This window comes from Crinia signifera, chromosome 6 (genome assembly GCF_055691185.1).
Source record: "Crinia signifera chromosome 6, ASM5569118v1, whole genome shotgun sequence".
Lineage (NCBI taxonomy): Eukaryota > Metazoa > Chordata > Amphibia > Anura > Myobatrachidae > Crinia > Crinia signifera.
In genome coordinates, this window is record NC_139222.1 from 208,256,577 (window position 1) to 208,274,489 (window position 17,913).

General features: G+C 42.7%; 1 pseudogene; it reads right to left on the reverse strand.

Annotated features, from left to right (window-relative positions):
* Nucleotides 1–4,758: 4,758 nt before the first annotated feature.
* LOC146011691 (5S ribosomal RNA) lies at nt 4,759–4,877 on the reverse strand (annotated as a pseudogene).
* Nucleotides 4,878–17,913: the final 13,036 nt, after the last annotated feature.

Here is a 17,913-nt window from a genome sequence, read left to right on the forward strand (position 1 = left end):
AGTATGTTCCAGTGTTTACTGATGGTTTGTCTGATCTTTTTTTCTTCGCAGTTGAATTGCGTGATAAAAGCTAGTGAGTGGTTGTTTTCTTCCCCTCTTTTGGGTTTGATTTTCTCCTCCAGTAGTTCTGTTCTGCTGAGTTCTTCACATTTTGTGATGGCTTGGTGAATGATTTTTTCAGGGTACTCCCTTTCCCTGAATCGGTTGGCATAAATTTCAACTTGTTCTGTGCATGATATGGCTGTGCTGCAATTTCGTTTGATCCTGTAAAATTGTGAGAATGGGATGTTATCTTTCCATCGTTGGACATGTCCACTTTTGTAATGAAGGTAGCTGTTTGTGTCTACAGTCTTGATGAAGTTTTTAGTTGTAATTGTCTTCCCTTCATTCGATAGTATTAAATCCAGAAATTCCACGTGATCTTTACTTATATTGAATGTAAATTTCAAATTGTAATTGTTATTGTTGATGTGATTAATGAATTTCATGAAGTCTTCCAAGTTTCCGTCCCATATAACAAGTATGTCATCTATGTACCGTTTGTATATATGTATATTATTTTTGAAAGGATTGTTGTTGTAGACGTACTGGTCTTCCCATTTGCCCATAAGTAAATTTGCGAAGCTTGGTGCAAATATTGTGCCCATGGCTGTTCCGCAGATTTGTAAAAAGAATTGGTCCAGGAATTTAAAGTAATTATGAGTTAATATGAACATGATGATATCACAGATGAAGTTGATATGGGCAGTGGTTAGGTTGGTATCTTTTTCTAAAGCTTCTCTGCAGGCTTGAGTTCCTTTTTCATGTTCAATCGAGGTGTAGAGTGATGAAACATCTATGGTGGCCCATAGGAAGGTGTCCTGCCAGGTGATGTTTTTCATGATTCTCAGTACGCTGGATGTATCTTTCAGGTATGATGGTAATTCGGTGACTTTGTTTTTGAGGAAGATGTCAACATATTCAGAGCAGTGTGCCGTAAGTGAGTCGATTCCTGCTATTATGGGTCGGCCTGGTGGATCTTGCAGCTGTTTATGAATCTTTGGGAGATGGTAAAATATGGGTATGACCGGAGCATTATTGAGTAGATATTGATATTCAGATTTTGTAATGATTTGTTCATGTAGTCCTCTCAAGAGTAGTTTTCTTAACTCGTCTACGTAGGGCTCGGTTGGGTCTTTAGGTTGTGGTTTATATGATTTGGAGTCGTCCAATAGTCTTTTTGCCTCTTTTTCATATTCTTTTCTGTCTTGTATCACCAAGCCTCCTCCTTTATCTGCTGGTCGTAGAACTATTGATTTGTTTTCTTTGAGTTCTTTTAAGGCCCTTTTCTCCTGATTGGTAAGGTTTTTCCTGGTGTTGGTGGTCTCATTGTTGTCTATGAGATCTTTCTTAACCATTTCATAGAAAATGGGTATGTGGTTTCCCTTTGATTCGAGCGGATAGAATTTCGATGTACATTTCAGTGAAGATTTAGATTGAGACTCATAATTATTAATTATCGCGTTCTCATTTTTAGCGAAGTGTCTTTTTAATGTCAATTTTCTGACATATTTGTTTAGATCTAGAAACATTTGGAATTTGTTTGGTTTTTGAATAGGAGCGAATGATAAGCCTTTGCTTAGCAGTGTTATTTGTGGGTTTGTGAGGTTTTGGGATGAAAGGTTAAATATGCCTTGTTTTTTTGGTTCTATTGTTTCAGATATCTTCTTTTTGTGTCTCTTCCTCCCTCCTCGTTTTCCTCTTCTATGTACCTGCGTTTTTGTGGAGAGGCTATTTCTATACGTCCTCTGTGGTTGTATCTTTTGGTCGTATCTCTTACTGTTGGTGTTTGTCCCGGGGATAAAAAATCATTGTCACTACATGATTCCAGTCTGCTGAGTGCTGAGAATCTGTTGTTTGTTTTGGAATAGTGGTTCCTTGGTGTCCTGGTATCTTGTTTAGGGGGTATGAAGGTTTTGGAGATGAATTTCCTAGGATAACTATTATCTCTATTCCTTGCTCCGAATCTGGACCAATTTTTTATTCTATTATTGGCGTAATCTTGTTTGTCCCTATTGAATTTTTTCTCTTTGCTCCTGATCACTTCTTCCTCAATCCTTTCTAGTTTTTTGTTCAGAACAGCTTCATTTATTTTAAATTCTTCACTTTCTTTGATTTTTATGAGGTTTGTCTCATGAATTTTGAGTTGTTCTTCAATGTCCGTTAGAGATTGTTTTTTCTCTTGTATGATTGCTTTCATGAGTTTAGCTGAGCACTCATGTAGAATTTTGTCCCACTGTTCCATAAATTTTGGATTGTCTTGGCCAAAGGTAGTATTTTTCAGTATCCTCAGGCCTCTGGGGATTCGATCAACCGTAAGATAGTGTTCAAGTCCTTTGATATCCCACCATGCCTTGATTTGTTTGGTGAGTAATTTTTCCAGATCCCAGAACATTGAATCTGTGTTATCACTTATGTGTACGGCTTGTGTGACCGTATCCTCATTGAAAATTTTACTACAAAGGTCTGACCTTTTAGATCCCAGACCACAAGTTTTAAACATTGTAAAGAACCAATTTACAGTGATTTGGTGTATTATTCGACAATTGTGATTATTAATACGTAGTGAAAGGTGATATATACGTGATTACAGTAAAAACATTTAACTTAATCAAACAATTAATATCTGGGTTACTATTGCAGCCTAATCCTAGTTTTACCAATAGAGTAGAACAGAGATCAAGAAGAAGCTCTAGGACACTGGCGCATTAGATTACCCTATGTGGAATGTGTTTAATATAACCTATTAGATTTCAGAGATCTAACTGTAAAATCTTTTAGGGTGGCTGGCCAATTCTCTGGGTGCCGGCTTGGTGAACCGGAGGAGTTTAGATGAAGAGTATGGGGAGAATCAAGGCGCCTTACAGTAGACTAATATATTTTATTTTTTAAAATAAATATGGACGTATATACAAAAATATACTGTAAAAATGTATTTATTAAACCAAAGTAAAAGAATATATATATATAAAAAAGGATTTTTTTGTATACACTTAATTCATACAATGCACAAAGACAAACACATGACACTTGTACAATGGGTTGGGATGGGCAGTGGGGATGGGAGAGGAAAAATGGAGATGACACGAAAGTGGGTGGAAAATGACAAAAATGGTATTAAAACAATATGAACATATAAGAACAATAGGTCTATCCCCTTTGTTAAAAAGTATGGTTAGTACTTAGCTGGATATGGGGTAAGTAAAAAAGTCAAAGTCTTTTTCGTGGTTGGAGACCGGGAGGTAATGCTGCAGTCTCTTAGCTCAGTGGCAGAAAGGATTGGAGGGTGGTCCCGACGCGTTTCGTCCACTTATGGACTTCTTCAAGGGGAGCAGAATATTAGGGTGTGATCAGTAAGGGTATTTATACTGTCTGTGATTACATGGGGGTGGGATTAGGAACCGGAAGCGGAAGTGTCCGATTTTTCGTATTTTCAATAATAGTAAAGTACTGAGGAAACATTTATAGCAGTTACTGATAGATTTGGAGACTCAGTCTCTGTCGATATTATCAGGTTATTATTGTTGTATCTGCAGTAAATACTGCTGCGATCAGTTAGGAAATTTTTTTTCCCGCTGGACCGGAAGTGCGTCATCGCACTGTCCGTCCGTGGAACGCGGAAGTGAATGTAGTTGGAGCGCACAAAGCGCTGACGCTGGAACGCGGAAGTTGAAGCTTGTGTTGAGCCGATGCTGGACCGGAAGTGCGTCTCCTTGCTGGAGCGCACGTAGCGCTGACTCTGAAACGCAGACGTTGAAGCTTGTGTTAAACTGACGATGAGCCGGAAGTGCGTCTCCTTGCTGACTGCCCGTGGAACGCGGATGTCTGTTGTATTGGAGCGCAAGCCTTCTATTGGAATGTAGTCTTCTATAGGATCTCGATCGTCATACTTATGGGGGCGGAGTTTTCCACTATGAGACACAAACGTTGTCATAGTAATCCTCTAGTGGAGGCATATTTAGCTCTTTGTGATATACGTACTAAGGAAAAAGTAAAGTATAAATGTTAATGAAAAAGGACACTTATTAAAAGTTCGTTTGCCGCATGATTGCATTTTTCATTCTTCATTGTCATATAGGTGACATTTTTGTGCTTGCGTGCAGACGATGGTGATCCCATGTGTTTTGCTTAATTCTATTATAAGGTGACAAACAAGATAGTCCTGTACATATTTACATTCAACTGTGACATTAATATACAGTTATAACAGTATTAGTGACAGGGTTCACATAATGTGGGTATAAGTGTGTGATAATAATATTTACAAGTGACAGAATTTTCATTCTGAGTAAATCATATATATGAGTGTTTGTGGTTAGGAACCCTATAGTCGGTTTCGCCATAAAGGTGTAGTGAACATATTTGTTCTGTATAGGTATAGTCCATTTTTGGTAGTACTCTGAGTCCATTAACTGTATTTACAAAGGTGATTATTTCATTTTCATTTTCTTCCTTTTGAGAATTTTGTGTCGGAGCTTGCTGAAGTATTTAGAATGTCTTTGTTGCTAATCACTCCTTTAGTTTGTAGAAGAATGGTTCCGATACCAGGTATTTTTGGTGTATGTTTCAGGTTTTTAAGAGTTCATGTGAGAGTGGAATTTTCAATCATTCGAGTTGTTGCCTTCGGAAATGGTGTCCTTTATATCTTCTGAAGTCCCTTCATTTACAACTGCCATCAGAGGTTCTTTAGACCTGTTGGTGTCCTTCCCTGTACAGTTTTGCATGCGATACCCAATTTTCCCTGGTGGTCTCCCTCCCAAGTACTTGTTGGGCCCACTGCTTTTTAACTTCCGAGTTCGGATGGAATCGGGTTTGTGCAGAGTGGGATGGTCGCATTTTTTTGTATTGGGGTCACTTTCATACAGGCTAAGACCTCTGTGGCGTTGTTTCTTCAGAGAAATGGGGCTATTTCGTAGCTTTCATTTAGACCATGGGGTGACAGGGTGTTGAGTTCGTAAATCCAGAACATTTCTCGTTGCGAAAGTCTCTTTGCTAGGTCTCCTCCCCGTGGTCCAAGGGTAACGTGTTCGATGGTGGTGAATTTGAGGTTTTCTACGGATGAGTTATGATTATTTAGGTAGTGTCGAGATACGGAATGAGTTGTGAGTTTGTTTTTGATATATCTGATATGCTCCTGTATTCTGAGTTTGAGTGGGCGTTTGGTCTTACCCACGTATTTAAGACCACATGGACATTCAATCATGTAGATAGCTGATGTGGTGTTACAATTGCAGAAATGTTTCTTTGTATATTTTTTGGTGTTGTTGTAATTCTGAAAGGTTTTTCTATCCGGATGTACATGTTTGCAGATGTTGCAGTGACCACATTTGTATGTACCTGTACATTTGGTTAGTGATATTTGCTGAGTGGGGTTGCTTTCAAGCAGGCTAGGTGCTAATATCTCTTTGAGGTTTCTTGATTTTCTGAATATGACATGAGGTTTATTGGGAAGTATATCTTCTATATATATATATATATATATATATATATAGATAGATAGATAGATAGAGAGAGAGAGAGATATGACAACATGTATAATACATAGCAGGGTTTTACCAAGAATGGGTGATAACATATAAAAACAAGGTGCAACTAAAAAGATTTCTTACAGTGTTTCTTTATAAAATGGATGGCTAAAATACATAAATAAGGGGATTACAAAAAACCATTTGATTTCAAAATCGGCCTTTAGGCCTTTAGGTTGCAGCGTGCCGAGATCGTATATACAACGCATCTCTGTTTTAGCCAGGATGGTGTTAAGGTTACGTTGTCTGTTATTAGTTTTGACACTTTTAATGGCCATAAATCTTTTAATGCCGTCAACTGTTTTATTATGGTACTCTTTAAAGTGTTGTGACAATGTGTGTGTGGGGAGCCCTTTTTTTATGTTGCGTAGATGCTCTCCAACTCTGACTTTAAATGGCCTTGTGGTGCGTCCGATGTATACTAGGTTGCACTTGCATTCAATCATATACACCACATTCTTGGTATTACAAGTCACAAAATCTTTAATGGTATATTTATTCCCAATAATAACCGTTTCCTCTATCTTTCTAGAACCATCCCCTTTGATTTCCCTACATCCAACGCATGATCCGCATCTATGGAACCCTTTGGTAAGGATGCTCCCTTCTTTGGTTTTCGGTGGGAGAGCACTCTTAACTAATTTGGTCCTGAGATTGGGGGCCCTTTTATAAATAAATTGTGGTTTTTTGGGGATGATTTCACCAATGATAGGGTCCCTAAACAGGATTTCCCAATGTCGTTTAAAAGACTGCTCTATATATTTATGCTGTGCAGAGAAGTTGGTGATAAACGCCCATTCGGCTTTATTAGTTGACATATCGTCCCTTTCCCTTGTGTTTTTAGTTTCAAGGAGAGTCTTATGTTCTATTTGATCCACTAGGGCAGATGTATTAAGCTTTAACAAGAGATAAATGCAATTGTGATAAGGAGAGATAAACGTCCAGCCAATCACCTGCCAACTGCCATGTTATAGGCTGTGTTTGAAAAAAGTCAGTAAGGAGCTGATTGGCTGGATGTTTATCTCTCCTTATCACACTTGAATTTATCTCTTGTTAAGGCTTAATACATCTGCCCCATTGTGTCTCTAGCATTTTTTATAATCTTTTCATTGTATCCACTGTTCTTAAATTTGATTTCCATTTGATTGGCCTGTAATTTGTACGTATCCTCTTCGCTACAATTTCTTTTGACTCTTTTGAGTTGTCCTCCTGGGATCAAATTCAACCAGTTGCTGTGATGGCAGCTGGTATTTTCGATATACGTGCCCGAGTCTGTAGGTTTAGTGAATGTTTTTGTGCAGAGGAGGCCATTATGTATAAAAATGGAAATATCTAAAAAGTCAACAGTGGATTCACTGATATTAAAAGATAATTCGATATTTAAAAGGTTAGAGTTTAAAAATGTGCAAAAAGATGATAGTTCTTCTCGCCCTCCTTTCCATAAAAACAAAATGTCGTCTATATAGCGTTTCCATGATACCAGGTTCGTCCCGAAGGGGTTATGTGACCATACAAAGTCCTGCTCCCATTTCCCCATAAAGATGTTGGCATAGCTCGGGGTGAACCTGGTACCCATCGCTGTTCCGACCTTTTGGATATAGAAGGCATCATCGAACATAAAATAATTGTTTCCTAAAATGAATCTGATGCCATCAATGAGAAATTTCTGTAATGGAATTTCTAAAGTGCTTTTAGAAAGTGCTTTAGTGCATGCCTCTACCCCTGATTCATGATCTATTATCGTGTACAACGACTTAACGTCTGCGGTCACCAGGATGTGGCCTTCCTCCCACTGGACCGTGGATAAGAAGTTTAATAAATCCTTGGTGTCCTTAAGGTGTGAGGCATTTTTTAGCACAAGGGGTTGCAGGTGAAAATCAATGAATTCGGACAGGTTTGCTGTCAGCGACTCCACTCACGATACAATAGGGCGGCCCGGGGGATTGAGAGGGTCCTTATGTATCTTGGGAAGAAGATAAATTACTGGGGTGGCAGGTTCTAAGTTTACCAGGTATTTAGCCTCTCTATTTAAAAGTACCCCTTCATTTTCATATTTTTCACACAACTTTTTTAGTTTTTCTAGCATCCCCGAAGTGGGGTCTGCTCTCAGTTTGTGGTAGGTACTTCTATCCTCTAGATGTTTTAGGACCTCTGATTCATATTTTGATCTATCCATTAGGACAATGCCGCCTCCCTTGTCACTCGGCTTAATTGTAATGAGTTTGTTATCCCCCAAACTTTTTATGGCCATCCTTTCTCTATAGGTAAGATTTGATTTAAAATTCTTAGGTGGCGCTTTTTTAATGTCCTCTTGGACCAGCCCAAGAGGTGGTGACAGACCTGGTGGTATGTGCGTTAATCCTGGCCGCAACAGGCCTACCAACCATATGCAAAAGCAATGACAGAATGCAACCACCTAGCAATTGTCTGCTTAGAAGCAGGCCAACCAATCTTGTGCACATCAATCAAGACTAGTAAGGTGTCAGTCTTCCTGACAACTTTCACCCTGTCCACATAAATGCGCAAGGCGCGCACTACATCCAAATTCCGCAATTTGTCCCTTTTTCTTGAACCCTCTGGGGGTTGAAACACAGGCAGAAGTATCTCCTGGTTCAAATGGAAAGCAGAAACTACTTTTGGCAAAAATTGAGGAACTGTTCGCAGAACAGCCCTGTCATCATGAAAAATAAGGAAAGGAGACTTACAGGACAATGCTCCCAACTCCGAAACCCTCTTTGCAGAGGCAATGGCCAATAAAAACACTAACTTCCATGTAAGGAACTTAAGGTCAGCCGACCGTAATGGCTCAAAGGGCGCCCTTTGAAGACACTCCAGCACCAGAGACAAATCCCAGGGTGCCACTGGTTGCTTGTATGGAGGTTTCAATCTGGAAACTCCTGGAAGGAAGGTCTGCACCTCTGGCAGAATCGCTATCCTCTTCTGGAAATATATTGACAGAGCTGATATCTGTACCTTGAGCAATTGAAGACTGAGGCCAGACGAAAAACCATCCTGCAAGAATTCAAGCAACTTATAAAGTCGGAATCTGGATGTATGAGATTTCTGTTTCTCACACCATCTAATATAGGTCTTCCAAACTCTATAGTAGTTGGCAGAAGACACCTACTTCCTGGCCTTTACCATAGTATTCACCACAGCTTCTGAGAAACCCTTGTTTTTTAAGATGGCGGTTTCAATAGCCAAGCCGTCAAATTTAGCCGAACTAAATCCAGGTGAAAGAACGGACCTTGGCTTAGCAGATATGACCTCTGAGGTAGACACCAGGAGTCCACAGACAGTCTCCGAACAGTCGAGTACCAAGACCTCCTTGGCCAATCCAGAGCTATCAGAATCACCGGTATTCCTTGGGACTTGATTCTTTTCAGAACTCTCGCCAGCATTGGAAACGGCGGGAAAATATACGCTAGATTCCCCTCCCAGATAATAGTCATTGCATCCACCGCTTCGGCCAAAGGATCCCTTGTCCTGGCATAGAACCTGGGTACTTGATGGTTGAACCTGGATGCCATAAGATCCACCTCCGGGGTCCCCCAATGCACTGTAATCTGCTGGAATATCTGTGGGTTCATACTCCATTCCCCTTCGAGCAGCTCCTCCCTGCTCCGGAAATCGCCATCGTAATTTTTTCACCCCGGGGATGAATATCGCGATAACGCCGGAACTTTCTGCTCCGCCCACAAGAAGATCCGGGAAACCTTCCACATGGCCAGCTTGCTGCGTGTGCCCCCCTGATGATTCAGGTACGACACAGCCGTGGCATTGTCCGACTGAATCCGCAAGGGGAGACCCTGCAATTTGTCTCCTACCAGGTATAGCACCATCCAAACAGCCCGCAGCTCCAGAATGTTTATCGGCAAGGCTGACTCCTCCGTAGTCCACAGGCCCTGAAGCCGGAAGTCCAGAACTACTGCCCCCGAGCCCCTGAGACTGGCGTCGGTAGTGACTACCAGCCAGTCCCAAGACTGTAGAGACCGACCCCACTGAAGGGAATCCACCTCTGTCCACCATTTCAGGGAAGACCGGATTTCTTGAGTCAGTTCTATCCTTTCTGACTTCATGGTCTGCATGTTCCCCGATGTCAGAATGTTCCATTGGAAGATCCGAGAATGGAACCTGGCAAACTGTAGTGTCTCGAAAGTCGCCACCATTTTTCCCGGCAACTTGAGACACCGCCATAACGATGGACTCGGAGACCCCAGGATCTCCCGAACCAGGAGAGATATGTCCTTGGCCTTTGTCTCTGGCACAAATACCCTATGCAAATGGGTATCCCGGATCACCCCCGAGAACTGGATTCTCTGTGACGGCACAAGTTGAGACTTTTGTAAGTTTAAAAGCCAACCGTGAACCTGCAAAAACTGAATAGCTTCCTCTAGATGTTTCTGCAAAGTCTCCGCCGACTCCGCTTTGAACAGCAGGTCGTCCAGATAAGGTATCACAATGATACCCCTCAGTCGGAGGGCGGCCGCCATCACTGACATGATCTTGGTGAATACCCTTGGCGCTGTGGCCAGTCCAAAGGGCAACGCCTGTAATTTAAAATGCCGGTCTCCTATAGCAAACCTTTAGAAGAACTTGGTGCTCCGGGTGAATAGGGACATGCAGATATGCATCCTGGACATCCATGGACGCCAAAAATTCTCCCTGGTCCAGGCTTAGAAGCACAGACCGCAGAGATTCCATCTTGAAATGGTCTAACCACAGATGAAGATTTACTTTAAGTTTAAAATTGGTCTGAAGGTACCGTCTGGCTTGGGCACCAAGAACAGAGTGGAATAAAAGCCTTTCTTCCACTCAGCTCGAGGAACCGGAATCACCACTTCTTTTTCTAAAAAGGACTGTGACGCCCCCAAAAGAGCAGAACGGAGCTGAGACTCCTTTGGCAGTGGTGTGGGTAGAAATCTTCTCGGAGGAAGACCTTTGAAAGGAATCTTGTATCCCTGAGATACAATGTCCAACACCCAAGGATCCCGATCCAACAATGCCCAAGCTTCCGGGAACCTTAGCAAACGAGCCCCAACTTTGACCACAGACAGGGGCTCCCCAGGCAGTCATCACCTTTGGAGCTCGGTTTCTTATGAAAGGAACCGAACTTAGACTTTGGGGCTTTTCCCTTAGATGACTGGAACTTCCCCCTGAATGATTGTCCTCGAAAGGACGCACCCCCTCTAGGGGAGGGCTGAAAGGATGGCCAAAAAGCTGAAAACTTGGAAGTCTGTTTTGCCGCGAGGGCCGGCAGAAAAGTACTTTTGCCTCCCGTGGCCTGCTTAATAATCTCCTCAAGCTCAGATCCAAATAACAACTTTCCCTTAAAAGCCAACGCCTCTAAGGCCTTTTTTGATTCATTATCTGCCTCCCAAGCCTTAAGCAAGAGCACTCTCCTGGCATTGACAGACACTGTGGAAACTCTAGCAGCCATTTTGAGAGCTTCCTCCTCAGCCTCCAGCACATACTCTGCTGCTGCTTTCAGCTTCTCCGCAAGCAACAACACACAAGGGTCAGCATGTAAAATAGTGCACAAATCATTAGCCCACACAATCATGGCCTTAGAGACCCAGGCTGAAGCAATCAGAGGACGAAGGGTGTATCCCACCCCTTCAAATATTGCTTTGAGGTTACCCTCCAGCTTTTTGTCTACGGGGTCCTTAAAAGCTGCTCCCCCTTGCTCTGGTAAAACAGTAGCTTTTGACAAACGTGCCACAGAAGCATCAACCACTGGAACTTTCTCCCAGAGATCCGCATGAGACTCAGGCATGGGGTACAGACTTAAGAATCTCTCAGGCATCAGCAGCCTTTTATTGGGCATTTTCCAAGCCCCTTCCAATAAATCCTGTAAACCTTCGTCTGAAGGGAAGGTAACAGCTTCCTTACGCTGCCGTTTAAATACCCCTTTAGCAGGAGTTTTATCTTCCACAGACAAATTTAACGCCTGTTTAACAGCTGTAATCAAATCCTCCACCCCTGCGGCTGAGGAATCCTCAGAATCATCACCCTGCTCCCAGGGAATATCTGCATATGCTCCATTCTCTTCATCAACCATTAAAGGCACTGAGTAAGACCTTTTAGGGGTCCCCACAGCATCAACATCAATTTTGTCTAGCAATTCACTAAACCTGTTGATCCCCTTTGCAGTATCCTGCATCACCTGTATGAAAGCAGGATCTGCCTGGGTAAGAGGCAAGGAGCCAGAGGACTGCTGAGATGATGACATAGGTCTCTGAGAATCTACCAAGACATCACTCTGTCTGTCCAGCAATTGCACTAAAGCATTAACCGACCTGCCCAGGGCACTGGCCCACGCTGGTTCCAATTGCTCTACCCTCTGGGGTTCACTCCCCATGGGTTTCACAGCAGCGCAAGCAATACACAAGCCCCCCTTGGCCATCTGCTCAGGGATAAATTTCAGTGTACAAACACTGGAAGCGCTCAATGTATCTGGGGCTCCCTCCCCCAAAACCACAGACTTATGCACAGACATGATGTTCACAATTAACACAGTCACAGCGCAAATGTACAAGCGTTTACACAGAGCCAATGTACTCAGTCACATAGCTGTCTGTAGTCTTCAGATATGGAAAGCGATGCCCAGGAAATCCAATCACTCTGTCAGGATCTGTCAGCCAGCTCAGCTCCGCTGCAAGCGTTCCGAATGGCGCCAAAACAGAGTGAGGGAAGAGACCAAGTCCCTGCTGCTGCGGGGTCCGTGACTTTTGGCGCCAACCACCCCCAGACAGCCGATCCCTTATAAGGATCTCCTAGTTCCAGTATCTCCCCCTCAGCCGGGGACCACTTGGAACATGCCTGTAACACACTGCTGTCCTCTCATATAGGAGCTCAGTGTGTAAGCTCCGCAGAAAATGGCCGCCGCCATCACGGAGCGCCTGTCCCCCATGATCCCCACCTAGCGTGAAGCCGGTTTCAGAGCGCTCCGGAGCCCAGGCAGCTTCTTAAAAGAAGCTGTAAGCGCTGCACAGGGAGGCCAGACAGCGTCTCCCCTGTGCACAGCGAGCTGACAGGACGCGCTTCTGTCAGCTCCTGCTGCGCTAGCAGTTTGAGGATTCACTAATGAAAATCCTCACACTGTGCCTACCTAGCTAGAGTGAAAAGTTAATAAAATAAAAAACCCTAACTACTCTAATTCTTTGGCTGCTCCCGCAGCCCTTTAGAATAGCACCCACTCCAGTGGGCACCTAACACGAACTGGAGAGTCTGGGATGCAGTAGGGGAGAAGCCTACCCTCTAAAGCTTTAGGATAGGTGCCTGGCTCCTTCGGACCCTCCTACATCCCGATGTTGAGCTGTGTCACCAGGACCATTGAAAGAGAAAAGGTCAGCGTCTGTTATATGACATTTAGAACAGTCAGATCTCTCCGCTGTGCCCATCAAATAGCAGCGTTTAGGTGAGAAATAAGCTCTATGGAATATTTTATAAAGCATTTTCTGATAGGAGCTAGATGGGATAAGTTTGAGATTAATTAAAAAGGTATCTAAAATGGCTTCAGAGTCAAGCGAGGGGATGTGTGATGTCCATTTAGCAAGTGCCACGAGTTCAGTGCCATGGTCTAATTCTGGGCAAATGTGAACATATATAGTGGAGATAGAGTGTGTTTTAGTATGGATTACCGATTCAAGAGGGTTTGTAATATCCTGGGGATGTAATTTGGCTAAAATTGATTGCAGATAGTGGGTAGCTTGAAGATAATGGAAAGCGTGGCTAGGAGGGAGATTATAACGTTGCATAGCTTCATCAAATGTGAGTGGGACATTAGAAGTGTTGAGTAAGTGTCGTAGACATAGGATTCCAGAGGGTATAGAGCAATTGTAACAAATTCATCCTAAATTCACTGTGTAAATCCAGGTAAGTGATGGTAAAATTGAAGATGGTGATAAATCTCAAAGAATTCTATGGATGAATATAATCGATTATTATTATTTCATGAAGTCAAATGAATAAAGGGTAATATAAGCCTTAACAGAATGGGTAAATATATTACATCCCAGTTTATTCTTTTCGAGAAGGGAAGAAGAAACATAAGGAATAATATCAAGACTGTACAAGGAAGAAGAGTCCCCAAAAGGCAAATGTATGCAAACACTGCATAGTTCTCTTAATTTAGTCCTCTTGGGGACATGGTATCCATCAGAAAGATAAATATCATCTCTTGTTTCAGAAGCTCAGTGTCCAAGTAACCTCTCCTAGTGCCCATGTCAATCTTCTACATGCCATAGGCATGAAGTAAAATATTGGGCTATGGCTGTTACTGTTTATGGCTCATTTCGAATACTGGAGAGGTGCTTCTGGAGGTCTTATTTTCCCTATGTATTGTTTATTACAAGGACATCATAGATTGTAAATCACTCTTGTGTCACATGTGATACACTTTCATTTCACAGACTTTGTCAAATTTATCACAGTAGGATTTCTGAGGAGTCATAACAGTGAAGACTTTACATGTGTCACACTCGTATTACCGCTTTTGTTTTTTTCAATGTATCTAGATGGGATGCAGTCAATTTACCTACAATCAAAATCCCGACAGTCAAAATACTGCCAACCATTGACCGACGGTCAACATACCGACAAGGTCAAAATACCGACATTTAACTTGTTCATTCGTTACCATCCCAGTGGACATGGAGGGGGGAATAGAATAGTGTGCCGGGCGCAGCGAGGCAACACGCCCGAGGCATGGCGAGCGTAGCGAGGGGACCAAGTGCTACGTTTGACTGTTCATGTCGCACCAACATGTGCCGACAGGCGGGATTTCATGCCCTACCATCCACTAGGGCGTAGAACAGGGCTGGGCAATTGCGGCTCTCCAGATGTTGATGAACTATACATCCCAGCATGCCTTGCATCAGTTTCAGCATGGCCACATAAAACTAATGCAAAGCATCCTGGGATGTGTAGTTCATCAACATCTGGAGGGCCGCAATTGACCAGCCCTGGCGTAGAGGGAGAATAAAATAGTGTATCGAGCTCAGCGAGGCACCATGCCCGAAGCATGACGAGCCATACGAGGGAACGCAGTACTACATTTGACTGTTCATGTCGCACCGACATGTGCCGACAGGTGAAATTTCATGCCCTACCATCCACTAGGGTGTGGAGGGAGAATAAAATAGTGTGCCGAAAGCATGGCCGAGTGCATCGAGCCATGCGAGGGGACGTGGTACACTCATACGGATGTAGACCTATGTCAACCAACATACAGACCAAAAAAATATGAATAACTTGTGTATACTTTTTGGCCAGATCTTTATCAGCTTTCAAAACATCCATATGTTAATTCAGAATTGCTTGAATCTTTTGACACTCTTGGCAAAAGGTGCCTATGTATCGTACTTTACCATCATGATTTGTGTTCTTTCTGTTTGTAGGGACAAGGAGTTGTTCCCTGTTTTCCTTATAGGCTTATTTGATGGTCCGAATGCTAGTGCAGCCTCTGCCTCTTAGGTGGCTGCTCACTTCTCTAGCACTTATTCAGAAAGTATCTTAATTTGGACAATTATATTTTGTTCAGAGGAACTCTCCTTTGGGGTAGTCCTTTGATCAAAGGGGAAAAATGTGAGCTCCTGTAGTGGAATAATAAAAATCTTTGCTGTTTTTTCCCCCTATATACAAGATGGAATGGTATTTAGATCAAGTGCAGCCTACATATTGCAGACCTTAGGTCATGCATGACCAAACGATGGACCTTCAGCTGTCAAACTACAAGTCCCATCATGCCTTGCCACAGTTTAGCAATTAGGGCATGCTAAAACTGTGGCAAGGCATGCTGGGATGTGTAGTTTCACAACAGCTGGGAGGGCGCCAGTTTGTTCATGCCTGGCCTAGGTGCATTCTATTGGGTACATTGTGGTCTTTTGCCTTTCCCATTTGTATAAGCGGTGAATTGGTTGATGAAAATGTTTGATGTGGACAAATATAAAGGCATAAAGGCAAAATTCAATTAGCCATATCAAGATCACCCAGGGGCTATCAAATTACTCCTAAAATTATTATTTTTTCACCTAAGGCAATATGAAATAAAATCCATACTAAAATTACCTGTTTGATGATCATGTGTATTTGCCCAAAAATTGGTCCTGCTTTGTATTAAAAGTATGGGCTACAATGGAATCACAATACAGGCCAGTTTTTTGTCTGAAAATGATTCTGGGATAACTGGAAAAACCCCTAACGTATATTGATATGGACAACTATATACAAGAAATGATAAGCAAACCAATAATTGTATAGAAAAAAAACATTGAACATTGCCCAACAGAAGCAGAGTGACTAAAATCAACCAAAAAAAAACAGGTTGCCATTTCTGCATTCAGTGTATCCTGTCAGAACACACATTTTCATATATTATATTTTGAGGTCAAGAGTTTTAGTCCTCTGTTTATCAGTTACTATAGCAAAGCTGAGCAAATACCTGCAATATAATTTGTAAAACAGTAGTACTTAAACATTACATTGATCTTCAGTTCAACACAAAATGAAATATGTGCAAGTATCTTAACTTCCATTACCGATCTCTTCCATATTACTCCTATGTCCAAGTAGACTGCTCAAAAAAATAAAAGGTAGCACTTAAACAACACAATGTAACTCCAAGTCAATCACACTGTCCACTTAGGAAGCAACACTGATTGACAATCAATTTCACATGCTGTTGTGCAAATTGAATAGACAACAGGTGGAAATTATAGGCAATTAGCAAGACACCCCCAATAAATGAGTTGTACTGCAGGTGGTGACCACAGACCACTTCTCAGCTCCTGTGCTTTCTGGCTGATGTTTTGGTCACTTTTTAAAGCTGGCAGTGCTTTCACTCTAGTGGTAGCATGAGACAGAGTCTACAACCCACACAAGTGGCTCAGGTAGTGCAGCTCATCCAGAATGGCACATCAATGCGAGATGTGTCAAGAAGGTTTGCTGTGTCTGTCTCCATAGTGTCTAGAGCAGTGGTAGCCAACTCCAGTCCTCGAGAGCTACCAACAGTTCACATTTTCCAGACAACCTAGCTGCTACACAGCTGCACTCATTAATCACTGACACATTTTAAAATATACACAGATGGAGCTAATTAGCTCACTTGTGATTCTGTGAGGAGACCTGCAAAACATGCACTGTTGGTAGCTCTCGAGGACTAGGGTTGGCTACCCCAGGTCTAGAGCATGAAGGGGCTACAAGGAGACAGGCCAGTCTATCAGGAGACTTAGAGGAGGCCATAGGAGGGCAACAACCCAGCAGCAGGACCGCTACCTCTGCCTTTGTGCAAGGAGGAACAGGCGGAGCACTGCCAGAGCCCTGCAAACTGACCTCCAGCAGACCACAAATGTGCATGTGTCTACTCAAATGGTCAGAAACAGATTCCATGAGGGTGGTATGAGGGCCCGACATCCACAGGTGGGGGTTATGCTTACAGCCCAACACCATGCAGGACGTTTGGCATTTGTCAGGGAACCAAAGATTGGCAAATTCACCACTGGTGCCCAGTGCTCTTCACAGATGAAAGAATACACGGAGCATGTGACAGACATGACAGAGTCTGGAGACGCCAAGGAGAACGTTCTGCTGCCTGCAACATCCTCCAGCATGACCAGTTTGGCAATGTGTCAGTAATGGTGTGGAGTGGCATTTTTTTGGGGGGGCTGCACAGCCCTCCATGTGCTCGCCAGAGGTAGTCTGACTGCCATTAGGTACCTCCTAATGTTAGACCTCATGTGGCTGGAGTGTGTCAGCAGTTCCTTCAAGACGTAGGCATGAATACTATGGACTGGCCCGCCCGTTCCCCAGACCTGAATCAAATTGAGCACATCTGGAACAGGTCTCACCCCATCCACCAACACAACATTGCACCAGACTATCCAGGAGTTGGCGGATGCTTTAGTCCAGGTCTGGGAAGAAATCCCTCAAGAGACCATCCGCCACCTCATCAGGAACATGCCCAGGCATTGTAGGGGGGTCATACAGGCACGAGGAGGCCACACACACACACACACACACACACTACTGAGCCTCATTTTGACTTGTTTAAAAGGACATTACATCAAAGTTGGATCAGCCTGTAGTGTTTTTCCACTTTAATTTTGAGTGAGACTCCAAATCCAGACCTCCATGGGTCAATAAATTTGATTTCCATTGATAATTTGTGGGATTTTGTTGTCTGCACATTCAACTATGTAAAGAACAAAGTACTTAATAAGAATAATCATTCAGATCTAGGATGTGTTATGTTAGTGTTCCCTTTATTTTTTTGAACACTGTATAACTCCCATTCAATCCTACTCCAATAGATTTAAAAATGAAATTTTCGCTAGCATTTCTGGCAAAA